Here is a 12,447-nt window from a genome sequence, read left to right as displayed (position 1 = left end):
AGTCTCTGCTTTTCTGAGACTCCATTTCCTTATCCACAAAATGGGCTTAATAGAAACTCCTACTTTGCTGTTATAAGAGAGTCGGATGAAATCCCGGATGTGTAAGTGCTTGTAAACTGTCAGGGTGCTTACAAACTTGATTTTCAGTTTTAACCTCAGAGTACAGGGGTAGTGGACTTGGTTGTTATAAAATGCTAAATAGCCTCAAGGCTTGGAGTCTTGGAGAATGTTGGCAAGATGAGCATTTTCAGCTCTGTCTTCTGAGTGTCTTTGCCCAGCATGCTAGGTCCTTCCTGTTCACCCCACATTTACTGATCACCTGAGTGCTAGGCCGTGGGAGGTGCCCAGGATAAGCCACACCCTAGTTTTGCTCATGAGAAACTCACCTCCTAACTGGGGATATAGGACGCGGTGGACGCCAATCATTAGATGATAACAGGGTGAGGAAGAGTTAGGGGAGTGAGGAGTTGCAGGGGTCCAGATATCTAAGAGCAGGGCTGACCAGGCAGCCATAGCAAGACACAGGTGGGGACAGGGCAGTGCTGGGGGCCGCTGGGCTTAGCTCTGTGCCTGCTTCGCATTTCCACACAGCTTAGCCCGAGCTGGTCCTGAGAAGGCTCTATTCATATCAAAGGGCAAACGAAGTTGCTGAATCTATCTTGCTGACAGTTTCTTTGTGTCTCATGTAATGTTTGGCTGATGCTCCTGAAACTATAAGTACCTGGAGGCAGGGTGTCTGTCTCTCCCAGCTGTATCAGGGGTGGATTGGACAAAGGTCCCCCTAGAGGGACAGTGTGCGTGTGCACACGTGTCTGCATGTGTGTGTGTGTATAAGAGCTGGGACTTTCGTGTGTAGGTTCAGGCAAACATGGGCAGGTAAAACACAGTGAAGGTAAGAAGCTGTCACTAATGTCTACCTGTGGCCTGTGGGAAGGGTTCAGAGAGGGAGAGTATTGCCATGGAGTCACTGCCTAAAGACAAAGGAAGTGTGAACCTCATCATGTGGCACAGGCCTTTGTAAACCAGCCTCTGCTGACATTCAGCACCCGACTTCCCACTCTGGCACCTTCTGTGCTCTAGCTGGTTTTATTTTATTTGTTTATTTTTGAGACAGGGTCTCACTGTGTCACCTAGGCTGGAGTGCAGTGGCGAGATCATGGCTCACTGCAGCCTCCATCTCACAGACTCAAACGATACTGCCATTTCAGCCTCCTAAGTATCTGGGACTACAGGTGTATGCCACCACCCCCAGCCAATTTTTGTATATTTTGTAGAGATGAGGTTTTACCGTGTTGCCCAGGCTAGTCTCCAACTCCTGGACTCGAGGGATCTGTCCGCCTTGGCCTCCCGAAGTGTTGGGATTGTAGGTGTGAGTCACTGTGCCTGGCCTGCTCTAGCTGTTAACAACTCTACTTCCCTAAATAACTGGAACCCTCTTTCTTTCCCTGCCTCTTTTCCTTCCCCTCCCTCCCTCCTTTCCTTCCCCTCCCTCCCTCCCTTCTTCCTTCCTTCCTTTTCTTCCTTCCTTCTTTCCTTCTTTCCCTCCTTCCCTCCCTCCCTCCTTCCTTCCTCCTTCCTGCCTTCCTGCCTTCCTGCCTTCCTTCTGTCCTTCCTTTTTCTTTCTTTCTCTCTTTCTCTTTCTTTCCTTTCTTTTGTCTCCCTCTGTCACCCAGGCTGGAGTGCAGTGGCATGATCTCAGTTCACTGCAATCTCCACCTCTTGCCAACCCTCTTTCTTAATAAACTTTTAATTTTGGAATAATTTTAGTTTTCAAAAAGTTTCAAAAAGATAGTGCAGCTTCCTTCTAATGTTAACATCTTATATAATCATGGTATATTTTTCAAAACTGAGAAATTAACATTGGTACAATACTATTAACTAGACTGCAGACTTTATTTAGATTTCATCAGTTTTTCCACTGATGTCCTTTTTCTGTTCCAGAATCCAATCCAAGTTTCCACATTGCATTTTGTATTTTGTATTTTTTTTTTTTTTTTTTTTTTTTTTTGACACGGAGTCTCGCTGTTGCCCAGGCTGGAGTACACAGTGACATGATCTTGGCTAACTGCAACCTCTGCCTCCCAGGTTCAAGTGATTGTCCTGCCTCAGCCTCCTGAGTAGCTGGGATTACAGGCACCTGCCACCATGCCTAGCTAGTTTGTGTATTTTTAGTAGAGACTAGTTTCATCATGTTGGTCAGGTTGGTCTCGAACTCCCGTCCTCAGGCAATCCTCCCGCCTCAGCCTCCCAAAGTGCTGGGATTACAGGCGTGAGTCAATGCACCCGGCCTGTTAGTTTGCTTTTTTTTAAAGATGAAGTCTTGCTCTGTCGCCCAGGCTGGAGTGCAGTGGTGTGACCTCGGCTCACTGCAAGCTCCACCTCCCGGGTTCACGCCATTCTCTTGCCTCAGCCTCCCTGGTAGCTGGGACTACAGGCACCCACCACCATGCCCGGCTAATTTTTTGTATTTTTAGTAGAGACGGGGTTTCACCGTATTAGCCAGGGTGGTCTCCATCTCCTGACCTCGTGATCCACCCGCCTTGGCCTCCCAAAGTGCTGGAACTATAGGTGTGAGCCACCGCGCCCAGCCTGTATTTTGCATTTTAAAAAATTCTCTGGACTCACTGGACTCATTTCCTGTCTCTCTGTTTTTGACCCTGTCATTCTCTTTTTCTACAATAACTTTCCTGTTTCCAGCAAACTCCTATTCATCCTGCAGAACCCCTCTCTTAGATTAGGGATAATGTTGGGAACTTGGTAGAATTGGGGGTTTTGGGATCTGGCTGTTAACAATATTAATTGACATTCCCTTTTCCATACCCAGGATCTCATTTGACGCTGCTTTGGTTTTTACTGTGCCCTTCTTTATGCAAATACAAGCAAACACTGATGGATGTTATTCCGCATTCCACCTCTCCCAGCCACGGTTACTAGAGGGAGTGTGTTTATAGGTGGCTCTCACAGGACTGTGCAGGTGGCTGGTGGCAGAGCTAGAGTAGGACTTGGGCCTCCTGCCTTCCAGTTTAGCCAGCCCCCTCCGTCCTGCACGTTCTGCACATCTCCAGTTTCCCACGTAGTCCAATCTGGGGGCGCTTTGGTTTAACACGTGGGTCTAGGAGTGTGCTATGGCCCTGACGGAAGGATGGTGGGTTTCCTGTGGCTCTCCCCACCCTACCCGCGTAGAGTGACTGCAGCACCCTTGACTTTGGGGACTTTCCTCAGGGCTAAATTGTATCGCTGGCATCCCCGTCACTTCCCCACCCACCTCCAAGCAGGCCAGGAAACCAGAATGTCAGAGCTTAGACTCCCCGAGTGTGTTCACCACATGGGGCTTTGGTGGGGCCTTCTGCCTCCCACCCGCTCCAGCCCGGAGCTCCACTGAGACTTTCCCTCACCCACCACTTTTTGGGCCCCCTTGGGAGCCTTCCTGACATGTCCGTGAAACATTAGATTTTTATTTTCTTTTAAATTTAATTTAAAAATAGATTATTTGTTTACATAACTGAAAAATAAAGATATAAGAGAGGGAAATGTGTTTCTCCTGGAAACTTAATCTGTAAGAGGGATTTAGGAGTTCTATCCACCAAGGGCAATGTGTGGGCCTGATTCCTGAATCCTGATGCAGACAGACCAGTTATTAAAGAAAAGGTTTTGTAGGCAATTAGGGAAGTTTAAATATGGACTAAGGGCTAGATGATGTTACGAAAATATTGTTAACTTTCTTATGTGTGATGATGGCATTGTGGTTATGTTTTTGAGAAAACCCTATCTCTTAGAGACACACACTGCAGTTTTTATGGGTAGAATGATATGATGTCTGGGATTTGCTTTAAATTTTTCAGTCCTTTTCCCCAGAAGTGGAGAGATAAAATGCAATAAGAATGTAAAACCATTGATGCTGGGCGATAAGTATATGGGGTTCATTATCCTGTTCTCTACTTTTGTGTGTATTTGAGCACTTCCATAATGACAACAAAAATCTCCATCCAGTCTTGTCCCTGTCAGTCTAGCTCTTCTCCAATAACCAATGCTGGTTCTTTAATGCATACTTCTTTATGCAAATACAAACAAATAGTAGTGTGTATTATTATTCTCCCCACTTAAAAATTTTTTTTAACACCAGAAGAAGCACCTTGCTACTGGTTTGCACCTTGCTCTTTTCTCTTCCTTTTTTTTTTTTTTTTTTTTTTTTTTTTTTTTTTTTTTAGTAGAGACGGGGTTTCACTGTGTTAGCCAGGATAGTCTTGATCTCCTGACCTTGTGATCCGCCTGCCTCAGCCTCCCAAAGTGCTGGGATTACAGGCATGAGCCACCACGCCCAGCTTCTTTTCTCTCCTTTTTATATGTGGTTGGCAGAATAATGGCCCCCACAAAAGTGACCACGCCCTCATCCCTGCAAGGTGTGCATGTTACCTTACTTGGCAAAAAGAACTTTGCAGATGTGATTAAGATTAAGGACTTTGAGATGGGGAGAGTATCCTGAATTATCCAAGTGGGCTCAATCTAATCCTATGGATCCTTAAAGTCGGAGAATCTTTCCTGGCTGTGGTCAGAGGGAGCCGTGACAAAGGGTTACAGAGACATGACAGTGGTAGCTTTGCAGACAGAGGAGGGGCCAGGAGCCAAGGAACGCAGGCAGCCTCTAGAAGATGGGAAAGGCAAGGAAAGGGATTCTGCCCTGCAGCCTCCAGAGGGGAACCCAGCCCTGCCCACGCTGAGATTTTAGCCCAGTGAGACCCACGTGTCAGACTGCTGACCTCCAGAAGTGTAGTGCAATAAATATGTGTGCAACTTGCGATAATATGCTATAGCAACAACAGAAAACAACGGCATGATATCTCGGAAAGATCTCCCTATCAGTGCAGACATTGCCGCAGCATTAGTTCCTTCTGGTTCTACGCGAGGTCTGGAGTCCAACACATCTGGGCTTGAGTCCAGGCTCTGCCACATACTAGTTGTAGAATTTTGGGCAAGTTACATCACCTCTCTGAGCTGCCTCCTCATCTGTAAAAGGGGAATAATAAGAGCTCCTGCTTCATAGTATTGTTCTAGGATTAAATCATACAGTGCATACAAAACACAGCCTGGCACATAGGGGATGGTCACGAAAGAACAGCTGGTAATATGATTAACACAATTGTGATGATTACAACAAGCAGTGTTCCCTGAGTTCTCCTGGCCTCGCTGTCCTCTCTTCTGACTCCTCGCAGACCAAAAACGCAGCACATAAATGAACCCTTGCTTTCTGTGGCACACACCCTCTCTTGTCTTGTGTGCTTGGTTCCGTCTGTGTGCAGCCCTGTCTCCTAGACTGTGCTCAGCAGTGTGAGGGCAGGGACCCTGTTTCCGGTGTCCTGGGCCTGGTCATTAGGATTGCACACCATCCGAGGGGTTGCTCTATTAACAGACAGCTTCTGGGAGTGACTGGACGTCACTGTGCCCTCACTCTTTCCAAAGTTGAGGTTCCTTGCTTCCCACGCTAAAAAAACGTCCTGGGCCCAGTGGACCTGCATCCTCCCACACAGCATAGATTCAGAGTGGTGGGGACCTTCAGAGTCCCTCCCAATGTCCCCAACAGCCAGCTTTTGCATGAGCTTACCCTTCCTGAGACGAGCCACTCCACTGTTGTGCAGTCTGGTTATTGGAAAATTTCCCTCCCTTCCCATAACCCTTGTCCATGTCCTGCCCTCTGAAGCCACATGAGATGTGTCTGCCACCCCTTCCTAGTAGCAGCCCTTTCGCCTTCCAGAGGAGACTTGCAGGGACCTGTCCCAGCCCTGCCTCTTTATGGCTGGGTGGCCCCAGGGCTAAGTGAGTTTTCTTTTTGAGACAGAGTTTTACTCTTGTTGACCAGGCTGGAGTGCAGTGGCACAATCTCGGCTCACTGCAACCTCTGCCTTCCGGTTTCAAGTGATTCTCCTGCCTCAGCCTCCTGAGTAGCTCAGTTTACAGGTGCCCACCACCACGCCTGGCTAAGTTTTGTATTTTTAGTACAGACAGGGTTTCATCATGTTGGCCAGGTTGGTCTCGAACTCCTGACCTCATGATTTGCCTGCCTTGGCCTCTCAAAGTGCTGGGATTACAAGCGTGAGCCACTGCATCCGGCCTATGAGTCTTTTTTGAACGCTGTTTTCACAATCTGCAAAAAGGGAAGGAAAACGCCTACCTGTCCGGATCACCATGGGCGCCTGGGGAAGGCATCCCGCACTCCCGAATGCCCCATACCTGTTGCTTCCCTTCTCTCAGTTCCAGGCCACGCCCTCTGGATCCCTTAACTCCTCCTTGCCGGGGAGGTTTGGAGGCTGCCCCACTGCTCTGTGCTGTTTCAGACATGCAGGAGGACCCAGATCCGGCCTCACGTGGTGGGCCGCCCATGGCCGCCTGGAGGCTTTCTTCGGCTGCCGGATGGGATGGCCTTCGACCTCAGTCCTTCCCCGTCCCTCCTGGGGCCTCCCACCCAGGCCTGGCCTTCCCTCCTGCTGTCCTGGTTGCACCGTGCCTGGTTCAGCTGAAACCACAGTCTTCCCACCACACACCACACAAGCCCCACGGTTGCTAGCGCTCTTGCTGGGCACAGAAATCCTGCGTTATTTTTAGTTCTGGACCTGGTCCACACACTGCACCCCTCCCTACATAAACATGTCTGGATCTGCACGTTGTTTTCGCTAATCCTCAGAGCTGCCAGAGCGCGCTCACTCACAACAACTGCATGAGCCCCGCTCACATGTCTCCCCGTAGCCACCCGGGACCGTGTGCCAGCTGTACACACGTCTCTGCCACAAACAAACACCCTCCGAAAGGCCTCCCCAACTCCTCCTCCATCCCCTGTACCCATCCCCAGTCCCTTTCTTCAGCAGAGGAACGGTCCCAGGAAGACCAGGCTGTGGGGAAGCCGGCAGAAGGAAGCCATTGTCTGCTGCTCGGCCTGTGAGGCCAGCTGGGGACGATGCGTTTCCGCACCTCACACCACACACCACGCCAGGCCAGCCTGCCTTCCGAGGCAAAAGCCCTTAACCCCTCTCAATTTAAACTTAAGGTGAACAAGCAAACAAGCGACTCCTCCTGGAAAAAAGAGTCTCAACCAACACAGACAGAAAACCAGGTTTCTCGATTGAGACCCGCTGCTTCCCCACGCCCTGCACAGCACCTCTGTCTCTCCGGGCCAGCCGGGCGCGCCGTCTTCCGCGTGAATTCACTGTCATGATGGCTCCTTCCTGGGACTGCCCCACCTCTAATCCTGGACTAGACATTCCTTGAGGGCATGGGATGTTTTGCTTTTATTATCTTTTACCCCCAATTTCTTGGGGGGAAAACCCAAACTCATTAAAGCCTAAAAACCAGTGCCTCTTCATGGCCGGGCGCGGTGGCTCACGCCTGTAATCCCAGCACTTTGGGAGGCCAAGGCAGGCGGATCACGAGGTCAGGAGATCGAGACCATCCTGGTTAACACGGTGAAACTCCATCTCTACTAAAATTTCCAAAATTAGCTGGGCTCATGCAGCCTAGCCCAGCGGGGCCTTCCGTGTCCCCTCCCCTGCTGCCGGGCCTCCTTGGCCCTCATCGCCATCTGACAGTGTGCACTCGATTGCTGTGGGCTTTCGTCTGCCACCTTCACTTGAATGTGAGCCTCCTGGGGCAGGGGCTGCTCCTTTTGCTGCTGTTGTATCTCCAGGCCTGCAGCCAGGCCTGCCCCGTAGTGGGTGTCAACACTCACTGTGGAACGAGGGACGGAATGAGGGACGTGAGTGATCTGTCTGTGTGGACGGAGGAGTGACTTGCAATAGACGCCTCCCAGCCGAGACAGCTGGGCCCCTGGATAAGTGGGCACGGTCAGGGAAGGGTGGGGCATACATGACTGCCCATCAGCCAGGCAGGACACACCGAGTGGTTCTGGGAAGGCTGGTGTGCGGGGGCTTCCCAGGAGGTTGTGCCAGGCCCGGCCAGAGGTGAGGGTCTCTGGCTTATCGGCCTGAATTCCTGCCCTTCCTCTTCCTGTCCAATGAGTCAGCTGGGCTGGGGAAGTGCGCCAGGGACGTGGCTCCTGTCAGGAGTACAGAGGAGTTAAGGGTCAACAAAACAAGAACTTGCCCATCACCCCTCCTATGCTGCCTGTCAGGGTGTCTTTTTCTGTTCCTCCCATCTCTGTCTCGGTCACGGCACACCTGTTGTGTTGTATCCCCCCAGGTTCCTAAGTTGAGGTCCTCATCCCCAGTGCCTCAAAATGTGAACTTAGTTGGTAATAGGGTTGCTGCAGAGGGAATTAGTTAAATTAAAATGAGGTTGGACTAGGGGAGGGTGGGCCCCTATCCCTCTATGATTGGGATCCTTTATAAAATAGTGCCATGTGAACATGGATGAAAATGGAAGGCATCGTGCTCAGTGAAATAAGCCAGTCATGGCCAGGCGTGGTGGCTCATGTCTGTAATCCCAGCACTTTGGGAGGCTGAGGCGGGCAGATCACGAGGTCAGGAGATCAAGACTATCCTGGCTAACATGGTGAAATCCCGTCTTTACTAAAAATACAAAATATTAGCCAAATGTGGTGGCAGGTGCCTGTAATCCCAGCTACTCGGGAGGCTGAGGGAGGAGAATCGCTTGAACCTAGGAGGCAGAGGTTGCAGTGAGCCGAGATCGTGCCATTGCACTCCAGCCTGGGTGACAGAGCATCTCAAAAAAAAAAAAAAAAAAAAAGGCCAGTCACATCAGGACAAACTGTGTGATTCCATGGAGGAGCTGCCTAGAATAGTGAACTTCATAAACAGACGGTAGAATAGATGTGACCAGGGGCTGGGGAACAGCGTATGGAGAGTCAGTGCTGAATGGATGTGGAGTTTCCGTTTGGGACGATGAGAAAGTTCTGGAGATGGATGGCGGTACAACATTGTGGATGCACTTAATGCCACTGAACTGAATACTTAAAAAGGGTGACTTTTAACACCCACGTGTATGCCATGTGTAGAGGGACACGTACAAAGGGAAGCTGATTGAAGACATAGGGAGAATGCCATCCACAGCCAGGAATGCCAAAGCCTGCAGCAAACCCCCAGACCCAGTGGAGAGGCATGGGACAGACCCCCTCACAGTGCTCAGAAGCAGCCTCTGGCTTCTGGCTTCCAGAGCTGTGAGACAGTACGTGTCTGTTGTGTAAGCCCCCTAGTCTGTGGCATTCTGTTACTGCAGCCCCAGAAAATGAATACAATGCTTGTCTGTGGCTCATTGATGCCTCCTCTCCAGGCCTTCTGGTTTCTGGAATGCAGGGAAGAGTAGGGAGGGGCTGGCCTGTGACGCCTCTTCTGCTTTTGGCTTCTTTCCTTCGTTTGTTCTTGGTTGCTCCTTCCCTCCCTGGCCTCCTTTTCCTTCTGTCTTCCCTCCTGCTTCGTCACACTAGTTATTACTTGCTCAGTATGTCTCCCCTGCTGGACTGGAAGTCCAGGAAGCCAGTCCTGGGCCCTTGGGAGCACTCCATACCTACGGGTAAATGAATGGATGGGGAAGGAAGGAGGAGGAAGGAGTGGCTGGCCCTGGGGCCTGCTCAGAGACATTTTGACAAATTGTCTGTTCTTAGAATAGCCAGGGGCAGTTGCAGCCTCTGACCTGTCTCTGACCAGGATGAGCAGTGTGGTCTCTCCTGGGTGAGACGGCTCCCCCTGCAGAAAGGCTGGCTAGGGCTGCCTTAGGCAACCCTGGTTCTGTGGGGTCAGGGCAGGCATTCTGGGGGATAAAGCCTTTCCCTCAGGTCCACTGAGTCCAACCTGGTACCTGTCCAGCAATAGAAAGGCCAAGGAGAAAGGCTCCCTTGTTATATAAGGCAGAGCCTGGAACTGGATGGGGAGAGGAGAGTATGGCATGAATATGGGGCACACATTCCTCTTTCTCTTTAGTCCTGCCCCATGACGCTTCTCCATTGTGGGAGTGGGGGAAAAAAAGAAATTGGAAACAAAGACACAAAAGTCTTCTCTTTTATTCATTGATTGATTCAATAAATATTTATGGGCTGACTATGTGTCCAGTACCATTGGGCCGAGGATGGAGAGATGAATAGACCCAGTCTCAGACCTCAAGGAACTTGTGGTCTGGACAGGGAGACAGACAAGTGAACAGCCTTAGAATAAGGCCAAGGCTGCTCCGATGAGGCCTGTGTAGACTGTTGTGGGAACAGAGGAGATACTCTAAGTGCAGGACTTGGTGAAGGCTGCATGAAGGAGGTGCCATCAGAAAAAAGCCTTGAAGGATGAATAGGAGTTTGACATGTGAAGAAGGGGAGAGGGTGGAATAGGGAAGGTGTGATACAAGCAGAGGGAGTAGGGTCTGGCAAGGTGAGAAGCTGTGAGTGGGCCATGCAGGTCTGGAGTAACTGTCACTTGGGCGTGGGGGTGGTGGGGGGCCACTAGCAGGAACCAAGGTCATAGGGAGAGAGTGTGTCGCCTCATGGCTGCCTGGGATGCCATCTGGAGGACTTGGGCTTGCTCCTGAGAGCGTGGGGAGTGAATAGTGGCCATAAGCGGGTGTGCTGGCTGTTTAGTTTGCCCCTGTCTCCCCTGGCCCATCCATTCTCTATCCTCCTCTGACATCTCACAGACTGCTCCAGCCAGGCTCCCTTGCGCACTGGTTGGAGGGCAGGAAGAGAAAGAGGCAGGGATGTCTATCTCCCCTGCCTTGTCCCCTTTCTGACAGCAGCTGCTTTCCTCTGTGGCCACAGCTCCTGGCGGTCTCCCCGTCCCCTGGCTCCAGGTCGCATTGACTCTGGTGATAGATACCAGGCAGGCCTAGGTGGTAAAGGCTTCAGCTGTGGCTGGTCCTTGGGGGCTTCACCACTTCTACCCCCAACATTGGAAATCATCCCTGATTTCAGCTCTCTTTAGAAAACCCCTTTGGGTGTTTCATTTCTCTCTGGAATCCTGCTTGATGCAGTAGGAGTATGGCTTAGTCAGCATTTGGTGGGGAAACATATTCCTGGTGATGGTGGAGACTGAGTTGGGGAGAGAAGGAGGTGTCAATGCTAGCAAAGACACTGTTAAAAGTGCAGGTCAGGGCCGGGTGTAGTGGCTCATGCCTGTAATCCCAGCACTTTGGGAGGCCGAGGCAGGCGAATCATGAGGCCGGGAGTTCAAGACCAGCCTGGCCAAGATAGTGAAACCCCGTCTCTATTAAAAATACAAAAAAAAAAAAAAAAATTAGCTAGATATGGTGGCACGTGCCTGTAATCCCAGCTACTTGGGAGGCTGAGGGAGGAGAATCGCTTGAACCCGGGAGGTAGAGGTTGCAGTGGGCCAAGATTGCACCACCTCACTCCAGCTTGGGCAACAGAGTGAGACTTCGTCTGAAAAAAAAACAAAAAACAAAAAATATGCGGATCAGGGCTGGTGGGCCAGCATCGAGGCAGTGGCAGTCAGGCTGGAGAGCAGCGTCAGAACTGGGAGGAGTTCTGAATTAGAGCTGTAGCGCTTTGGTGATTCATTGGGTAGATGGGGGAGTGAGCGGTAGGGGAAGATGAATCCCTTCAATTGTAAAAGACAGATGGGATTGGTCCACAATTGCTACATAACTAACTATACAATCTGATATTTCTAATTCAATCTCAAGACTATGAAGTTCTTACTTAACCTCTTCTATCTCACACCTGTGTCCCCTTTGTCTCGTGTCAAGAATTTCAATCTTAAGTACACTAAGGATGATAGAACACATATAGGCATTTGCTTTATCCCACAGTACATACTCAGCAGTTCCAGAATGACAATACCAGCATTATCTTCAATGATATGATCATTGAAAACACTTAAAAGTTTCCCCATGTCTTCTCTTCTTTGAGCTAGACTGCACTGGGGATGTACAGTTGAATTTTGTACTTTCAAGTCACTTGGAGTACTGCTTCTCTAGTCACCAAGAAAATTACAGTTAAGTTTGTTTTATTTTATTTTTAATTTCAGAGCTTGCTTTTTATTTTATTTTATTTTATTTTTTGAGACGGAGTCTCGCTTTGTCACCCAGGCTGGAGTGCAGTGGCACATCTCAGCTCATTGCAAGCTCCGCCTCCCGGGTTCACGCCATTCTCCTGCCTCAGCCTCCTGAGTAGCTGGGACTACAGGTGCCCGCCACCACGCCCGGCTAATTTTTTTTTGTATTTTTAGTAGAGACGAGGTTTCACCATGTTAGCCAGGATGGTCTCGATCTCCTGACCTCGTGATCCGCCCGCCTCGGCCTCCCAAAGTGCTGGGATTACAGGCATGAGCCACCATGCCCAGCCTTTTTATTTTATTTTATTTTATTTTTTATTGTTTTTTTTTTTAGACAAGGTCTTGCTCTATTGCTCAGGCTACAGTAGAATGGCATGAACAGGACTAACTGCAGCCTCGACCTCCTGGGCTCAAGCGATCCTCCTACCTCAGCCTCCTGTGTAGCTGGTACCACAGGTGAGTACCACCGCACCTGGCTAATTTTTAAAATTTT

General features: G+C 50.1%; 1 long non-coding RNA gene across 4 annotated transcripts in view; it reads left to right on the top strand.

Moving 5' to 3' along the window:
• The first annotated feature begins 8,700 nt into the window (after nt 1-8,700).
• The window catches only part of LOC119620675 (uncharacterized), a 29,658-nt gene continuing 25,911 nt past the window's right edge, over nt 8,701-12,447 (top strand). For 2 of the 4 annotated variants that reach the window (XR_012094432.1, XR_005237220.2), the window contains exon 1: nt 8,707-9,474. This is a non-coding gene — a long non-coding RNA (uncharacterized lncRNA). Of the gene's footprint in view, nt 9,475-12,288; nt 12,411-12,447 lie in introns of all 4 variants that reach the window. The other 2 variants (XR_012094433.1, XR_005237219.2) reach the window with 2 other exon arrangements.

The sequence above is a fragment of the Chlorocebus sabaeus genome, chromosome 11 (assembly GCF_047675955.1).
Source record: "Chlorocebus sabaeus isolate Y175 chromosome 11, mChlSab1.0.hap1, whole genome shotgun sequence".
Taxonomy (NCBI): Eukaryota; Metazoa; Chordata; class Mammalia; order Primates; family Cercopithecidae; genus Chlorocebus; species Chlorocebus sabaeus.
The sequence above is the reverse complement of the archived record's forward strand: the minus strand, read 5'-3'. Positions and strand labels throughout refer to the sequence as shown.